Genomic DNA, 18,313 nt, shown 5'->3' with positions numbered 1-18,313 from the left:
GACTTCTGGGCGCCAAGTCCAGGAAATGAAGGACCTTTCAAGGCTCACTTCTTTCCCAGGATGTTCCTAGAAGTCTGGCCCCAGGGCTCTGGGCCCTCAATGATGGTGCAAATGGCAGAGCACGGCAGCCCAAACCTACACCCACTGACAACTCTCTCCAGCTGCTTGGTCAGCCGTGAGGCAGCCGAGGAAGGGGACAGGGAGGACACAGCTCGGGGACGGTGACCTGGGGGTGGAACAAGGCGGTGCTGTACAGGGCCCTGGCAAGGCGACGGGCTGGCATCAGGACTCAGCTCTGTCACCACTAAGCTGGACGGGCTTGAGCCATCACACCCCTTCTCACCTCGGCCTCCCCATTCCTTCAAGAAGGAGCCGTGTCTCCTGCATCGCGAGTCCCCACACGGGTGCCTGTTGCAGGGACAGCAGACATGCACAGAAAGTACACTTCTCCTCACAATGTGCTAACCGTGGTGCAGAGCGGGAAAGACAACATTGTCATGGTCTCCAAATCACAAGACAGTAGGCCAGGAGACCCCAGGGCAGAGACCAAGCCAGGGAAAGACGGCACCTTTTTGGGTGAATCTAGCTCCTCTGCAAATTGTGGAGAGAAGGGGGGCCCTGCTTCTTAATGGAGCAGCACGTATTCACTGCGGGTGTGGGTTCAAACCTGGAAGAGCTTCCTAAAATAATCCCACATAAAAAATTCTCATCGCCTCCCACTCCCCCCCCCTCCCCAGATTTCTGCTTTCTCACAGAGGATGAGGCTGAGAGGGTTCTGGAAGGAGAGAGAGTCAAAAGCTGCAGAGGTGGGGGTGGGGCAAAGATGGAGGGAGGGAGCGGGAAACCATGCGAGTGCATGGCTGGGGAGGCCAGAGAGAGGTTAGTGAAGAGCAGGAAACATGGCCTCCCTCTGGACTTCCCGCACCTCAGGCCGCCTGTGTCCCACCCTTCCTCAGTCTCTCCTCTCTCTCAGCTCCCTCCTGCGTCTTCCCAGCCTCCCTGCTCCCTGCCATTGGGGCTGGACTCTGTCTCTCACAATTCCTGTGCTGAAGCCCTATGACAGCTCAGCATGTGACCACGTTTGGAGACGGGGACTTTACAGAGGTGACTAAGGTCACACGAGGCTGTTGGGGTGCATCCTGATTCCAACCTCCTGGTGTCCTTATAAGAGGAAACGTGGTCACAAACACGTGTGGACATGGCAAGAAGACGGCCATCAACAAGCGAAGGAGAGAGGCCGCAGCAGAAGCCAACCTTGACCTCACCAACACCTTGACCTCAGACTTCCAGCCCTGGAGCTGTAAGAAAATGTTTCTGTCTTAAACCACCCATCCTGTCGTCCTTTGTTACAGCAGCCCCGGCACGCTAATACACTTCCTGTCTTGCCGCCCGCCCTCCCAGCCCCCCACCACCAACCACATCCCCCCCTCCACCGCCGAGACCACAGCTGTCCCACCTGCCCACGGCAGCCACCCCCAATTCCCGTGGCACTGAGCTAAAGGGCTTCCTAGGAGCCTGCGGACTTGGTTCAGAGCCCAGCAAGCCGCAGACCCTCTGGGTAGCCTTGAGAAATTCACTTCTCCCTCTCGAGGCCTCTTTTGGCCTCAAAATTGGGCAAAGTACACGCTGGCTCTTGGTGAGGATTGCATGGCATTCGGATAGGACAGCGATTTGTTAAAAGGTGAACAAGTCACAGTGGAGAGTTACTTGGGCAGTCGCAGGGGGACGAAAAGCAGGAATTGCCAAGTGCACTCAAACAAGTGAACAATACACAGAGATGCGTGTGTTTGAACAACGGACGTGATAGTTCAAGAATTGGAACCGAAAACTAAGATTTGAACATTTTAGACCTCGTTCTAGGCTAATTCCCTTCAGGTTCAGACATCGTGAAATTTCCACCCCCTTGCGACACTGTAGGGACACGTGAGATTCAATACGTTGTGAGCCCCGTTCTTACCTCACACAGGAAAGCAAATGAAATGAACATATGCTGAGCATCCTTTCCGGGCCAGACACAGTCACAGAAATCATCTCATTTGAATACAAACCGGGCAGAGCCAATAAGATGCCCGTTTACAGATGAGAAAACGAAGCTAGATGTGATCCAGCGTCTTGCCCAAGGCCACCCGACAGTCACTGGTAGAGCCTGGATCGAAGCTCATGCCAGCCTGGCTCACAATCCATGTTCTTCCTACTACGTCATGACGTCAGACGCTGTGCTAGGCACGCCCGCCAAAAAAAAGCAGAGGCACTCACCTGGGGTGGGGGTGGGGACTTGCTTCCTGGAGGACCTTCAGTGATGTCTGGAAACATCTTGTATTGTCCCAATTTGTATGTGGGGGAGGGGCCAGGGATGCCGTGAAGCAGCCGACAATGCACAGGACACCCTCCACCCCCCCCAAATGCCAATAAGGTGATAGCTGTAATAACCTTACTGAAAAACCAGCGGCTGAATTGAGCCTACAGAGTAGACACGCTGCTGTACATCCCGCCACGGATACCCGCAACAAACCCAGAAGGAATTCATGATGGTTTTCCAGCTAAGGAGAGCCCCCCAAAAGACCGTGCTCTCAGGAGAAAACAGCTGAGCACCGTGGGCAGAGAAGACGGGGTGTCTCTACAGAAGGCGTCCCAAGGGGCCACACTCCTAATCCTGGGGGCTGCGCAAACCCTCTCCAGGTTTGTTGGCCAGCCAGCATCATCCACACTTCTTGTCCCCACTCAGTTTCCAGAATGAGTGGTCTTTACCTTGGCCTTGCACTTGACACTGGACGTGGGATTTCTCAAAGCTGTCATGTGGCTCCGCACACGGCCTCGGGACTTCTCGAAATCATGAGTGATGCGAGGCTGCCTACAATAAAAGGGATTTTTATTTGCATTGCATGGTTTCATCTCGTACAGGACGCCAGGCAGGGTAGTATTCTGGAAGATGGTGCGGGGACGAAAACACTGTGTGATCTTAAGAAAATCCCTCCCTCCTCTTTGAACCCGGGTTTGCCCATCTGTAACATGAGACCAGGAGATGAAATGGTCTGCCGGGATCTCCCCTCGGGGCCATTTCCCTAGTCTATCATTCTGTAAGCTCCACAGGTTATCGCTGCAAAGAAGGATCTGAGCCTGTGGCTTCTGGGAATTCGAAGTTTCTAGTTTCCAGTCCAAAAATAAACAGGCGTCCGAGTTCAAAGAGCTGTGCCTCCCGCGGGGAGAGCTCACTCGACAGCGAGAAGCCTGTCCGGGGGGATGGTCTCAATGAGCCGAGTGTGAAGGCGCGAGAGCCACGTGAAATGATCCGCCTGAAAGTATACAGCTTGGCCCGTGTGAGGGAACCGCTCCAGGCAGACTGCAGCTGAGGCTTGAGCAAACCCAAAATATTTGGCCACTTCGCTAAACCTTCAGGCCCCGGTCTCCACCTTTGCAGCCCCACGCAGGGGGCCGAATGAAACACGATTCCCCTCTGCTCCTGGCTACCCCCCTCCAGACGTGGGAGAGCAATGCTGAGCGTGACTCCTAGGCTACCCCTAGTGTCCTGGCACAGTTATTAACCGCATCCCCGCTTCCCCTTATGAGTTCCAGATAAGTTAGATAGATTGCAAGATAAATTATATGGTCACCCTATCCAGAAGGTGTTAGTGCTACCGAACGTGGAATCCGAAAACCAGGGCCGTCGGCTTCACAGCCCCGAAAGCCATGTTTGGCAAACCCGATACGAAAGATAGAGAAATCCGAAATCAACACGGCAGTGAACGTGTACCTGCCCTGAATTGGACAGAACGGCCTCTGAACTGCTCGGCACCAGCTTCAAGGCCATGACTGACTTCTCTCGTTTCTCCTATGACTCTCCCTTCCCTAACCCCACGCAGCCATAGGGAGAGAAAAGTGCTCCCCTAATCCTATGTTAGAACAGACAAGGAAACGGACGGGCGGTGAACACCTGGAGAGAAACCAGGGAAGCACTGAGTCCTGGGAACCACTGTTGTGCTTTAAGGAGTTATTTGAAATTCATTCTTAACAGGCTCCCTGGCCTGGGATAGTGGGAAGATTCAGTAGTTGAAAAGAACCCATTTTCAAGCTAGACAATTTGCAAACTAGGTCTGGTTCTCCTTATGAGCAAGTGGGAAAAGAGCACAGCTGTGAGGTTCATTGGCTAATGAACCCGCACGAGCCAACCAGAGGACCTCTCCCCCCAGGCTCAGCGTTCTGCAATGATTTAATGAGTGCGTGGACATGGAAGTGAGTGGTAGGCTTGTCCCATATGTGGGGGAAGCACCCTGGGGACAATGGTAATCTTGAGTGACAGTGAAGTTAGGGTCCACAGGATGACCCACATGGGCTGGGTGATGGGCCTCCCTTAACAGAATTCAACAAAACAGCTAGCAATGTGAAATCTAGTTCCTAAGTCCAGCCTAAGGACCCAACGAGAAGCTGTAGGATGAAGACTGAGGGCTCCCTCCGCGCCAGGCCGATGTCAGTGAATAGGAAGGAGGTACCCAGGCCCACAGCAGGCTGGACTGTTCCAACCTTTTAAGGGGACCCGAAGGTCAAGCGCCACGCAGAGCAAAGACGATCCCCACAGGGAAGGTGTGGACGTGATCTAATCTGCTGTGGGGAAGCAGGAACACCCAGGGGGCAGCATGGGTGAATGATACAGGGAGATGGTTTCAACTCGATGGACAGGAGGATTCGAACAATCTGAGCCGTCCACAGCCGGCATGGCCTACCTTGATAGAGGGTGAGCTCCCTGTCACTGGAGGCATGTAAGCAAGTGCAAGCAGGAGAACTACACGCTGTAAGTTGTTGGAAGCAGGAAGGTTCAAACAGTCAATGGGAAAAGTCAGCTCATTTTCAGGGTCACTTCCAGCTCAGAGCCTGCCACAGAGTGCGTACTCGCAAATACTTGTGGAATCAACACGTGAATGACCTAGCTGCTTGACCAGGGACCCAGGCCCTCCCTGGCCAGGACCGCACTCAGACCAACAAGCCATTCCCACCTGTATCAACTAGAGCGAATGGATTTTGTCTTCCCTCCTCCCCTCTTGGGGCTGTCAGGACATCAAATCAGAGAATTTTATGTTGCAAAGATCAGATTAATGGAAGAAGGCTCTTGCTCCAAAAGCAGAGTAGAGGCCCCGTCTACAGGCCAGGGTTGTTTTTCATTCTCAGCCCTGGAGTGGAAGTCTCGCTGTGAGTCTGTTGCTCTCATCATAACAATTCTGACAAGAAAAGGACCCCCAAAGAATTTGGCTCCAGCCTCTTCAAGGAAAAGACATGGAAGTCTTCAAAGAGAGATAAAGTAATTTGTATTTATATGAAGTCAGCAAATTCTCTTTTTTTCTCCCCAGTTCCCACAATTTAGACTGTTAAAAGAACCATATTACAAAACAAACCACTCTAAATAAAGAGAGGAAATCAATCCCAGTTTAGACCTTGTTTAAAGAAATCATTTCAAATCCCACACAAGAAAAACATACACAGGCCCTGATAAATGCTCTGGAAGCTGGCGGGGCCGGGGAGGAGAATGAGGCCGTCTGGGGCAGAAACGTAAACACACACGTGCGGAGCGGAAAAGCGTGAGCAGCTCCCGTGGCCTCGGGTGGCCACAGGATGGGCCAGGCAGGAGGGGCACCCAGGGGCCACAGGGGGAGGCGAGCGTGTGGGGGTGGGCAGGAGAGCTGGGAGTCCTGCACCCCACCCATGTCAGCACCCCCTGCCCCCGCCCCCCAGGGAGACAGAGGCCAGAGGACCCCACCTGGAGACCTCCAGGGAGCTTCAGCCAGCTCGGAAGAAGGACCAGGCCTGCAGGCCGTGGGTGAAGGAGTCAGGGCCGGAGCATGCGCGGAAGCACTCTGCGATCCCAGCTCTGTCCCAGCTGCTGTGAGATTCAGGGTTCTCACCTGCCAACGCAGACGGGTGAGGACACCAGCCCCAGGCCAGCCCCAGCGGGTGCGTGGCAAGCGCTCAGTGAGGAAGCGTGGCTTCCTTTGATCAGGGTCTTCTCCTCCCGGCTCTATCACTGGCCCCCCGACCCATGGCCCCACCACCACCCACACCCTCTCAGCTTCCAGCCCCACGGAACCACCTCCATTCCCGAAATGTCCCAAAGCTTTGCCTTGACGTGGGCTCTTCTCTCTGCTCAGAAACCTCTCCCCTCCTTATCCGAACACACTCCTAGCCAGCTACCCCATGTGCTAGGAGCCTGGTCTGAAAACTCCAGGCTAGAATGAGCTGTTCTCTGGATCTCCATTCCCCTTTGCATGGCTTTCCACGCAGGGTGGACAAGTGCTCTTTCTTGTTGGTCTCCCCTGCTAGGCTGTGAGTTACTTGAGGGCAGGGAGGAAGCTCTGTCCCTCCACGAATCTTCCAAGCTTATCACAGAGACTGGTAGAGGGGGAGGAAGGGGGCCCGGAGATAGGGAGGGACTGCAGGCAAAAGGTCTGGTTATGAGAGGCAAGACTGCGGAGGACATACGGAATGCGGGCTGAAAAGGAAGCAAGGGACCGGCAGCCAGGAGTCCCGGAGGCATTCAGCATCCACTGTGACCCCTCCCTAGCCCAAACAGCCCACACCCATGTCTTCAGCACATGTGGCTTCCTCCCCAAAGCCACTTCCCTGTCAGTACCTGTCCTCTGTCCCTTGCAAATTCCCTGACCCTGGGTTAAGTTCATCCCCCTCAGCTTTGAGCTTCCGCCGGCGGCGCTCCTGTCACGGCGCCTTCCCTGTATCCCCTTGTGTGGTCATTTGCTGCCCTGGCCGTTGATCTCATCAAAGACTCCCAAGGACCTTCCACAGAGCGCTCTGGTTCCCAGGACTTTGGGGCAGGAAACAGGGCTCCCGGCAGGGCAAGGCTGGTCCACCTGCGAGGCTGGTCCTCCAGGTGGGTCTTCAGGCAGATGGCACAACGCTCGCTTCTCTTGAATCCCTGTTGTCTCAATGTTGTTCCCAAACACACCGAATTTAGCAGCAACCATCCTGTGTTCCCTGTACCACAGGAATACAAGAGAGTGATAATCTGGAGCCCAGGATGGAATGTTCAGCTGGCGACAGAAGGTGTGAAGACGCACAATTAGATTCCTGTTAAAAAGTCCTGATAAATTTCTCCGCTTCAGAATCGATTGCTCTTGTTCATGCAAACTCCCTCTGTGACTAGAAGTTTTTATTTCTCCAGCTTGCAACCAGGATGTGGGCAAAATTAGGAGACTGATGAGCTAGGAACGAGTGTGCCGAATGCCTGGCATAGGGCAGGCTCCCTAATATTTGTGGAAGGGATGAAACGAATGAGTGAATGAATGTAGAAGCCCTTCAGGCTAAGTGAGAGACCCCCTTCCCTTAACTCCCCCCCCCCAAGCCAGTCCCCTCCTAATAGCGTTGGTCACTCCCGCACGGCTCTTCACCCACCAGGCTGCAAACACTACGGGGACACGGTTGGCTCCTGCGTGCCCCTGGCTCCCGTCTGCATCCCCAGCACGAAACACAGCACGGACTCACAGTTGGCACTCAGGAAGTATTTGAGTGAATGGCATCATCAGCTCATGAACAGCGCCAGGGAGAAGGGACAGTGGTGGGCAGACCGCTGCCCTCACCAGCCTCTATTTTCTCGCCTGCAGAACGAGGTGTTAGTCTCCGAAAATCGGTTCCTGGTACCTCCGTGGCAGTTCTTACTTCATCGAACTTATTTGTTTATCTGATTGCCTCTCCTGGGAGACTGTGAGCTCCTCAAGGTCAAGGACTGTGGAATTTTCGATCCTATATCCCCACGACCCAGCACAGTGCCGGCATCTAAGAATGCTCCACAAATTTCCATCCAAATGAAATTTCTTGAGGTCCAGATTCCCAATTACCATGTCCTTTAAGAATAGAGCATGTCCAGGCCAAATCTTATCTTGTGTCACGTGAGTAGGAAGTGGTCCTCACTCAGCTGAAATTCTCTATGCCAGCATCCAGGCCGGCACTGTGGAGAAACAGATGAAAACAACTCGATTCCTGCTCTTAGGGGTCTCCTGACCAGGTGGAGGAAAGGATTTGGTCATGGGATCCAGGACCCTGCCATGTGGTGAGGAGAGAGCTGAGGTAAGGGCTTCCTCTGGGCCACAGGTCTATGGGGTGATCTTATATCCCAAGAGAAAACAATTTTGCCTTGGAAATTCCAGGAAAAATCTATTTGCACTTGAAAACAAAACAAAACAAAACCTGTCTGAGTTTAGCAGGTCTTTGGGAATATGTCCTGGGAGGGTGATACCTTTACCAGCTGGAAGTTCATACCTTGAATCAGGGCTGGGGGTTGTCTCCTTCCCAAAAGGGCAGATTTCCCTTCCCTGCCTGGGGAACCAGGAACACAGCTGTGTGGGCTCCATCAGTGGAGAGTAGACCCCTGGTGAATTGTTGGACCTCCTCCAATAGCCCTGTCCCCAGGAAGAGGTAGGAGCAGAAGAGCTGCTGGCTTCCCAGGATGGCTCGTGGATCCAGGAAGAAGGCAGACCCAGCGATGGAGGTTTGTTCCTCATTCCTAAGGATCCCATGTGGTCCAGAACCCAGCCCGAACTTTCTGTCAGGTGGGGTCTTGTTGTGGGCCTCAGAAATTTTGTCAGGAGCCTCCCCTAACAGACAGGTGACTGGGGAATGAACCCAGGGAGCTTCACGGCTCAGGAAGCAGGAGGGAAGGCATGGAACAGCCCCCTGACAGCAGACTAGGTCAGGGCTGTCCGGCTGCAGCCTTGACCATAGGACCACCCGAGTGATCTGTAACTACTCCCTTCCCCCCCTCCCCGCCCCCGCTCAACTCAGGAGCCATTCAGACTCCAAGTCCTGGCAGACAGAGCCTAATTCACTGTTCCCTGCTGTACCAGGGCAGGACAGGGAAAATCCAGCTCATAAGCTTCCCTACCAGAAGGTTCTTATCCAGTTTGTCCTTCCACCAAGACCATACATTCAGGGTAAATTGACGCCAGTGGGAAACTGGGTTGTTATCATAAGGGGTGATGGATCTGGGTGGCCAAGAGTCCTGAATGGCCATTAGATGCTGCTCTTTCAGGAATCCCCAGGTTCTACTCCGGTTGTGGCTGGTCCAGAATAGTCATTCAGGATTTTGTTGAATGAATCAACAATGAAAGAAAGAAATCTATATAATGGAGATAATAGTTTTTCTCTCAGGTTATTATGAGTAATAAGGGGTATTTTGTGAAAAGAATATAGGAGAGCATCCAGCATAAGCAAACACTCAATAAAGGCCGGTAATAAATATTCAGTTCAGCACATCAACACACTACAGCCCTGGTGTGGCATGTGCCCAGTGTAGACAGAAATGCATGGAAAAGGGACTCGAACAGATGATGTCTGTGAAGTGGAGATGGGGGAGAGTCCCGTTTCACAGCCATCCATCTGACAAGTGTAAAAAGTCTGACAACATCAAGTGTTGGTGATGATACAGAGCAAGAGGAACTCATTTCCACTACTGTGAGTGCGTGCAAACTTCTTTGGAGAGCAATTTGACAATATCTAGTCATGTTGAAGGTGGATATACTAAACGGAACAGAAGTCATATATATAGACATATAAAGAAAAAATTTACATAAGGATTCCACAAAAGATGTGTAAGGTATTTGGAGCCATTTGATTTTGAGAGGAAAAATCAAGGGGGCAAGTGAACATAGATAAATAAATTGTAATATAGTCGTGTTCTAGAGTCCTACAAAATGAATAAACTAAAGACTGTTTATAAGCATGGATGAGTCGCACAATTTAGAGCCAGACCCTGGGAGGACGTTTCCCTTGAGGCAATCAGTCCCAGACATGACACATATAGGTAGTTATTGCCTTGTTTCTTAGGAAAACAGTGGAATATGGCTGTCATTCAAACTTTCCCATATATTCAAACAAGATTCTGGCCCACTCTAATGAATTGGGAAGATATCTATTCTGTTGACAATTTAGAGACCAAAATAATCAGTAAATACCAATCGCTGCAATGGTAGGTAAGCCCTAAGCCAAGGACATGGGTTGGGTAGGCATAGTGAGAAGTTTTCCACGTCACACCAAAAACCCCAACGCGAATCCTGGGAGCCTGCATCCATCACTTGCCCAGGCCTGCGTGTCCTAGCTGCCTCACAAGGGACAGGGGAGAAGGCAGGCACTTGAGACTCTTTCTGGTAACTCATCCTCATACCTTTCAACCTTTCTTCCTACCTAAAGCCAGCCCATTCTCCAGAGCTCACCCCTAAGTTCTATCAGCCTTTAGAAGCTGGCCACATCCGTAAGTGACACACGATGATCTCTCTAGTGGCTAGGAGGGTGTGCACATGAGACGCTGGGACAGCGGCCCACTGGGATTGAGATGTGCTCAGGATGACTTCAACACACGAACGTCATTCTGTAAAGTGCCTGTAGGACTGGTTTGGGTCAGAAATTCGGCATGTGTAGTGAACACTGTGCACATGTTGTAGAGAGATTCCCATGTGTTCAATCAGAATTCTGATTCCAGAAGGGCTGGAGGGGGCGTGACATGAAGCTGAACTCTGACCATAGATATTCAAGGAGTTCGTCCCTCTCCCAGCCAAAACCTGTTACTCCCCTATATTCCCTCTTTGGAAGATGGCTCCGCCCTCTATCCAGCTACCTGCAGCAAAACCTACAGGGCGTCCTAAACACCTGCTTTTCCCTTACTGTGTCACACTTCATCAGGTGCTAAGTTACCTGCTAACTCTGCATTCTTACCAGCTTATGTCTGTGCTCTCCCGAGGCCATGCACCCCCCTAGCACCCACACAATGGCACACCCTGTCATGAGCTCTCCACCTTATCCCTCCCCCTCTCTGTTGTACCCTGTCTGTGCTTCAAGGGCGGGGATCCTAATCCACCGAGATACCCCATAGGAGAAATTTCAAGCTCTTAAGTATCCTCCATGATCCATCCCTGCCTCCATTCCAACATGAGCTCCCACCATCTCCTTCCGTGCCATGTTCTGTATGGAAGTGCTGGGAATTTCTAGCATTCTCCACACTATTCTATATCCCTGAGATTCAGCATACGTTGATGCCTCTGACTAGAAGAACTTTCCTCTCTTGTAGTTCACCTGTTGCCCCATGTTCATCCTTGAAGACAGCTCAAGACCTGTTTTCCTATGGCACCTCCCTGACTCCCACCTCTACGGGAGCGTGGAACCTGTCCTTCCTTGGGTCCATCTGCCTCCATCATGGTCAATGACACTGAATTGTTTATAGCCTGCCTCTCCCACTGGACCGCCTGTCCCTCCAGAGTTTGTCCAGTGTCCGATTTATCTCTCTAGCCCCACCATCTATTACGGAGTTCAGGAAATCCTTGTTGGATGCATTTTCTAGAAATTTAAGAGGAAAATTTGATAGTGCTTGATGACTTGTTAATAATTTCTTCTGAATTCAGCAGGACTGGTCTTTCATGAAGAACAAATCATCAATTCAAACTCAAAAACCTAGAATGGAACAGACAGGAGACCAAGGATACGGGTCAAAGTCAATGGTTTAGAAGAGCCCAGGACAAAGATCCTTAGGAAGAATGCTTTAAGAATCAGATGAAAGTATGTCAGCTTCTTTCTTAAAAAATATACTCATGTACATATATACAGCATTCAAAGGTTCGTGGCTATTCTTAGACTCATGGGCCCCAGGTGCAAATGCTTGGCCCAGGGTCGGAGGCAGAGTCCAGGTTCTCACAGAGCAGTAGGACCACAGGTTCCTGGTTCCTAGAAGCCTGGGGTATAACTAACTTCCCAGAGTTCAAGCTCCAAGCTGGTGAGCATCAGATGCCCAAGAGCAGTGGTCCTGGAGCAGGTGGGGATGTTGGATTATTATATCCCAAGGCTCTGGGTCTGATCCTGTGTCCAGCTGCCACTCCCACAGAAGCTGTATTAGCAAATGCTCATGCTTAGGGTTTTTTCCCTGATTTTATTTGATCAATTTTAAAGATTTTTTTTATTTATATAAGAGAGAGAGAACAAGCAAGGGGAGGGGTAGAGGAAGAGGGAGAAGCAGACTCCCTACTGAGTGTGGAGCCCAATGCAGGACTTGATCCCAGGACCCTGAGATCATAACCTGACCTGAAGTCAGATGCTTGACTGACTGAGCCACCCAGGCACCTCCGATCAATTTTAAAGGCAAAGCAGAACAGGACTCGGGTGGGTAGAGAATGAGGGAGATCTCCTCCTTGCTCCCCACCTTGAACCTGGCAGGAGAGGCAAGACACAGATATAAAATCACAATAAAGTGAGGAAGAAAGTGCCAATTTTTAAAAGAAAGGGCTAGCCAAGAGGAGTAGGGGTCTGGCCTGTATTTTCAAGGGTACACTGAATTTCCCAGTATAGAAAAGGAAGGAGGGAAAGAAGAAAGACCGGTCTCCTGGCCACGAGGGAAAACAAACAGCACGGGGTAGCAAATGTCAGGTGTGCCTAAGCACAGGGTGCTAAGAACCCTGAGCCCTGGTGGCGCGTGCACTCCTCCTGGGGGGAGGGAAGATGCTGGCCTCTGGAGAACGCTGCTTGAGCTTCTGAATACACCTCCCCTGCCCAGTCCCCCAACTGCCAGCTCACTGGCACCCCTTTCTCCCCAATCATCTAAGGGTAGGGAGTGAATTCTGGAAGAGCCCTTGGCCTTCAAATCAGTTCTTCTGCAGTGCCCACCAGCTCCCAGAAGGGCCGTGGTCCTATGCTCCTGCTGGGCTGGCCCCTCGTGAAGATGGAATTAGTGGCATGAGGCCAGGGGCCATCCAAGAGTCCCCACAGTGTCACTCGAGTCATCCACCCTCCAGGAATCAGTACACAACCGAGAAGCACATCGTATCAGTCATTCTCACTTTAGCATGATTGAAGAGAGGGCTGCAGAGACAAGATTTTGAGGACTGGAAAAATGTCTCTGAACCCTGAATCCTTCAATTATTAGCCACAAAGCCTCAGGAAGGTTACTTAGTACTATAGGCTTTGGCAGAACCCAGCTACCCACCTTTCTGAATCCACTCTCCTTTATTGTCCAGGCCCCTGCGGCTCTCTGCTCTTCTCATGTCTGAGCCCCTTGCTCAGCACTGGGCTACCTCACTTTGCTCTCCAGAGCTCTTCCCCCTGCCGTGCTCTGCACCCTTCAAGGGCCATGTCTTTGAGGGCAGGACAGAGACTTTTGATCCCCGGTTTCAGAGCTCCTGCGACCTTTTGACATGCCCCCGTGCACCCCCAGTTTACCTGAGGGGTACGTTCAGCCATCGGTCTCTTAGTCAACTGAGCCTTCTCATTGAGTGGGTTCCCCGGCTCTCTAAGGATTCCCTCCAACTCTCCAGGGAGCTGCGCGTCTAGAAATATTTATTCATGCAGTAAAATGATTGCTACCAAACTGTTAACCCCACCGTCTCATACTTGTAGGGTGCACACTCCCAGTGCCTCGTGCTATCCTCCCATGTCACGGGTGAGTGAACCAAAGTCCAGAGAGTTACACAAGGAACTGGTGACCCAGCAAGGACCAGAAACCAGGTCTCCTGACGGCCTGTCCAGGCTGTGTCCCCTGAACCTCCACCATCTCCCTGGATATTCCCACAGAAACTCTTGAAGTCACAGGCTTGGCAAAGAGAGTTCAACACCTTCCCAGCTTCCCTCCCAGAGGTGGTCTGAGGATGTGCTGAGACAGTACGTGTGACAGATCTTAGAGAAGCAAGAGGTGCTGTAGAAACACGAGTCTCAGCTACAGCCAAATCTCTGCGGGTCACGTGGCTGCACCAGCATCTCTCTCTCTCTTTTAAAATGCAGAAGAGCATAAAGCAGGGCCCTTCCTGAGAGAGGCTGCTAACACCTTGAACATGAGGAAATCCTTCCACCACAGACCAGCTCCAAGCTGAACAGAGAGAATTGTTTGGAAGGGGCTCTCATTTCCTCCTTCCTACCCCCTCCCTCAGGCTGAGTATTCAACAGGCGCTAATTTCACTTTATAAATGGAAACTGAATCACTGCATTCCAGGCTGGAAAATGATTGGAAATGAGAGTATGTCCGAGGTCAAGACCTAGCCACTTCCTCTCTGGACAGGAAGTGGACCCTCCAAATGGTCCTGCAGGGCCTCTCACTGATAAGAGGCCAGCTTTGGCCCTGGACTGGGAGAGCTCTCTGCTGTTTGCAAGTCACACTTTAAAGGAGAGAGAGAAAAAAGAAAAACCCGGATGTCCCTCTCTAAACAGGGATGTCAGCTCAGGAAGGAGGGATTGTGCAGCTGCATTTTTGTGGGGGGTTGCCGACAGCATACGAATTGTTTAAAATCTGTTGTAAACACAGGCATAGAGTTATGGTGAGTCAGGCAACAGTGCTGGGTCCTCTCTCAAGTGCTGCACCAGGCCTCCCAGAGCCACTGAGGCCCTGCTTACACAACTGGCTCTTCCGTATTGTGGAGATACCAGGAAACTCAGGCCTCTGGAGGGCATGACTCACCAGGCCCTGGGCAGCCATCAGCAGAGATGAAAGGTACTCTGTGCCTGTGGATGGACTTGGGGAGCAAAGGCAGGGAAGGGGGCTGGGAATTGGAGCTATGTTTGCTGGTCTGCTCCAGGCTGGGAAACCCTGAGAACAGGGACTGGTCCCAGCTCCAGGCGGGACACAGAGCCCGCATCAGCAAATGCTATTAAGCAGGCCATGAAGGTAAAGAGCATCATGGGTTGGCTCCTCTGGTCTACAAACAGCCCTGGGTTCAAATGTGGACTCCTTGTGCACTAGCTGTGGGGTCTCAGATCAAGTCTCTCAACCAGGCGGGATCTTCACTTCCACACCCATAAATTGGGCGTAATACTGCTGAATTTCTCGAGGTGCTGTTGGGATGAAAGTTCATGTCTGGAAATGCAAATCCATTTTGGTTTGGAAAGCTGAATTTGTTTATTCAAATATCTCTTGAGTCATACTCAGAGATCATCAGCCTCTGTCCTTGACAAGCCTAGATCTTAGCAAGAAGAAGAAGGCTGAGACAAATATGTTTGCTCGTTATGGCAGCAGAGCATACACACTATAAAGCACTTGGGAACTACAGTAAAGAATGCATAAATAGGAAAACAATCACCAAAGGCAACCCCCATTAATGTCCTGGCAGGTTTTCTCCCAGTTTTCAAATTCATTTTTTTGTAAGTGATTATCCCACTCTGTATTGGTTTCTATTACTATGTAACAATTTCCCACAAACTCAGGGACTTAGGACACCATCCATTTATTATCTCACAGTTCTGTTGGGTCTGAAGTCCAGGTGGGCTCAACTGGGTTCTCTGCATAGAGTCCCTTAGGCCCAAGTCAAGGTGTCAGCCAGTCTTGTGTTTGGAAGCTGGGATAACTGTCCTTCATTGAGATTCATTGAGCTGATTTGGCTGACTATGGTCTCTGGCAGTGGCAGGACTGAGGTCCCTGTTTCTCTCTGGCTATTAGCAGGGGGCCTCTCCCAGCTTTTAGAGGCTTCTCTCCAGGACTTGTCTGAAGTCTTCCCCATCTTCAAACATAACAGCATGTCAAATCCTTCCCATGTTTCCAGTCTCTGACTTCTCCTCCTACTGCCAGCCAGAGAAAACTCTTGGCTTTACAGGCTCGTGGGATTATGTTAGGCCCACTTAAGTAATCTCCCTTTCACCATAGAACATAACATAATCCCAGGAATGACAGGGCCACAGTAAAATTCTGCCCACAACACACTGTGTACTCAATTTGTATCCCTTTCTCTCCCTTCACACCAGAGTGATAATGAGAGTTAATTATCACACTGGTTACTTACTGCTGGGAGTTGTTTGGGCCGTGCCCCGTCTGGCCAGTTGTTAACTATTTTGAATATAGCCCAAGCTTTTGCCCTGCTAATGACGGTCTTTTCACACATTAAACGACTGCATAAAATTCCATTACATGGATGCATCATAATCTATTTAATAATTTTGCTAACAAATAGCCACAATGTAAGAAGAATTGATTGGCTCAGTAGGGATGGCAAGCCATTGACACTGGGGGATAACCTGATCGCTTTTGTATTTAGAAAGATTATTTGGTCAGAAGTGGGAGTTGAGGATAGAAGGGAAACCAGGCAGCATCAACAGAAACAAATTGGAGGGCCCTGTGGGGAATTCAGGTGGGAGAAGTGTGAGCCAACTCACATCTTCACTAAGAGCTACACGTTTTCAGTTACCCATGCATCCCGCAAACACTGAGCACCTACTGTGCACTTGGCATTATTCTGGGCCCTGAGGACACACAGTAGTAAAGCACACTCCCTGTCTTTAAGGAACTCACAGTGTAATAAGTAAGAGAAACATGTGCATAGTCTAAAAGCCAAATTCTAGGTCCTCTGATGGTCTTCGTACAGAATCCAGTGAGGGCACAAAGGAGGGGGTGGCCAATTCTTCCAGGTGGCAGAAAGAGGACAGAGGGGAGATGAGAAAAGAAAAGTCTCAAGGAGGAAAGTGTTATGGGTTAAATTGTGTCCTCCCCTCCAATCATATATGAAGTCCTAGCCCCCAGTATCCCAGAATGGGAGCTTACTTGGACAGAGGGGGTTTATAGAGGGAGTCAAGTTAGAATGAGATCATTAAGGTGAGCTCTAAAGAGAGAAAATTTGGACACAGACACACAGGAAGAATGCCATGTGAACATGAAGACAAAGACTGGAGTGGTGCTTCTAAGAGCACCAATGATTGTCAGCAAGCCAGCTAGGAGAGAGCTGGGTACAGATCCTTCCCTAATGCCTTCAGAGGGAGCATGCCAACACCTAGACCTCGGACTTGAAGCATCCAGAAATGTGAGGCAATAAATTTCTGTGGTTTCTGCTATTCGGCTTGTGGAGCCAGATCACAGCGGCCCCAAGAAATGAATACAGTAAGGGGACACAGGGAATTGAGCTATTCCAGGGAGACACAGCGGCATAAAGCAGCCTGGCGAGCTTGGTGCACGAGGCATGGATAGGGAAGCAGGAGCTGAGATGCAGAGGCAGACCAAGGCTGGATCCCAAAAGGCCTTATCTGCTGAACCAAGGACATGGGAGACTGCGTCTGGTTGGTGACAGGGGCACATAGAAGGATGTCACCTGGTAAATGCATAGGGCTTGGTCACCAGTGGCACGTAAGATTGGCAGCATTTAAGATGATGCCCCGTGCGCCTGGGTGGCTCTATCATTAAGTGTCTGCCTTCAGCTCAGGTCATGATCCCAGGGTCTTAGGACTGAACCCTGCATCAGGCTTCCTGCTCAGCGGGAAGCCCGCTTCTTCCTCTCCCACTCCCCCTGCTTGTGTTCCCTCTCTCACTGCCTCTCTCTCTCTCTGTCAAATAAATAAATAAAATCTTAAAAAAAAAAAAAAGACGATGCCCAGCTTTCTGCTTATAGGTTATTCTAAGCGTGTCTCTCATTTCTAGAGGAGGAAAATGCAGCCCATCCGTCAAGAGGAGCAAGGAGGCAGTTTTTTGTTTCTCCCGTTGCCAGGAGCAGCAGCTCCGCTGGGTTACCGTGATAGCATCTGACCATCCGATCGCAGGCTGCCTCCCCTGATAACCACAGTTGTCCCTGTCCAGAAAAGGGAAGCTAAGACTATCACTGTCATATGCCCTCCACACCCCTGGAGAAGAAAAAAAAAAATCAGTGTTTCCATAATCACGACTGCCTTGGGAGCTGCCAGGAAATTCCAACAGGAAACTCCCATTTGGAAGTGTTTTGTTTTGATTAGAATGTGTTTATTCCCCTCCAAGGATGCGCTTGGGCCCTGGGGCTGAGCCTGGCGCTTGTGCCTAACACAGGCTCGAGGAGGGCATCAGCCGCCTCTGGGGGCAGGCCAAGTGGCCAGAGCGGCATTCAAGGAGCACCCCCAGGCTGGCGTCTGGAGGGACATCCGCAGGGAACCAGGATAAGCCACTACAAGAGGCACCAGATGCCTTTTACTTTGGCCTGGGACTCCTGGGGCCCAGATGAGCTCAGTTCCTGAACCACTGTTCCAAATCACCGTTTGGCTTGGTATTTATTTTACAACAAAGGTCTAGGAGAAGGTGAATCCGCCTCAGCCCTTTGTTTAGAAAGCTCGTGCTTAAGCTCTTCCCAAATCAACTCCACCTCAGCTTCCAGGCACCAGGAAGGCCATGCCCATGGTCAGGACAGGATTCGAACCACAAGACCAAATTCCACAGCGTCATCACCACCCTCCGGTTCCCATCTGCCCTGGCGAAACCAACCAGGCCTCCACTCCTGCCCGCCATCCATTGAGCCTCAGGGCCTCCCTGGGGTGAGGTTCTCAGAGCCTCAGGTCCAGGGACATCCTGCAGCTGCCCCAGCATAGAGACACCCCCCCATTCTGTTTGGGGGAACAGTGGCTGTTGGCCTTC

Source organism: Ursus maritimus, unplaced genomic scaffold, assembly GCF_017311325.1.
Source record: "Ursus maritimus isolate PB19 unplaced genomic scaffold, ASM1731132v1 scaffold_6, whole genome shotgun sequence".
Classification (NCBI taxonomy): Eukaryota; Metazoa; Chordata; class Mammalia; order Carnivora; family Ursidae; genus Ursus; species Ursus maritimus.
Note: the sequence above shows the minus strand (reverse complement) of the source record.